We start from the raw sequence: 888 nt of genomic DNA, 5'->3' as shown, positions 1-888 counted from the left end.
CTTTCTGAGGTGAAGTGGAATCACAAAGTAGTTTTTATTTGAATTCTCTTCAAGGCTCACAATGGTGAACACTTTAAAACCTATTAGCCATTTGTATTTTTTCTTTTCAGAATGTTCTGTTCAATTCTATAGCTTTTAGTTATTGGGGTATTTGGATTTTTACATTGCCACTTTGTTTTTAGTTCTTCATATGTGCTAAATATTAATGCTCTTTCCAATTTAGTTTAACAAAGATTTTTTTCCCATTAAAAACTGAAGAGCTTGAATGGAGATATACTATGTGGGTGACAAGGCTGCTTAAACTCAAAATCCAAGCACCAGTTTCAGGACAGCTCCCTATAAGTTGCTGGCCAGACAGTAACCAGAGTTTCCCAAAACAATACAGACTATTATCAATGTTCTTCATCACCCACTAGAACCAGACAGCAAGATTCTATTACTGAGGTCATAACACTTTGAATACAGAACAGAGAGAAATCAAAAAGAAACATAGCTGGATGTTTCCTCACTTTTGGCTAGTGTTCATAGTGCCAGAAGGTGCTGTGAAGGCTGTTGGGGATGCAAGCTATCAATAGTCACACCCAGCTTTGGATCTTGTGTGTTACAATGCTGAACTTCTAGGCAAGATATGCCCTCTGGTACAATAGTGGGATAAATGTTTCTAGGGTGACTAACCACTCCCTGATTGGTTCAGAGGCTATTCCATGAGAAAGAATATCTGCTTGATAATGTAAACCTGTTCACAAAGCCTGTGGCTAAGGAGGTCCCGGGTCCTACATGAAGACCTACTATTGCTAATTATTTAATTAGCATATTATGTGTTTTCTATATATTTCTGTTTAAACTTATAAACTAGCACAGTGCTCAGCTTTGCTCAGGAGATACCTT

The sequence above is a fragment of the Nannospalax galili genome, unplaced genomic scaffold (genome assembly GCF_000622305.1).
Source record: "Nannospalax galili isolate Female #2095 unplaced genomic scaffold, S.galili_v1.0 scaffold468, whole genome shotgun sequence".
Lineage (NCBI taxonomy): Eukaryota > Metazoa > Chordata > Mammalia > Rodentia > Spalacidae > Nannospalax > Nannospalax galili.
The sequence above is the reverse complement of the archived record's forward strand: the minus strand, read 5'-3'. Positions refer to the sequence as shown.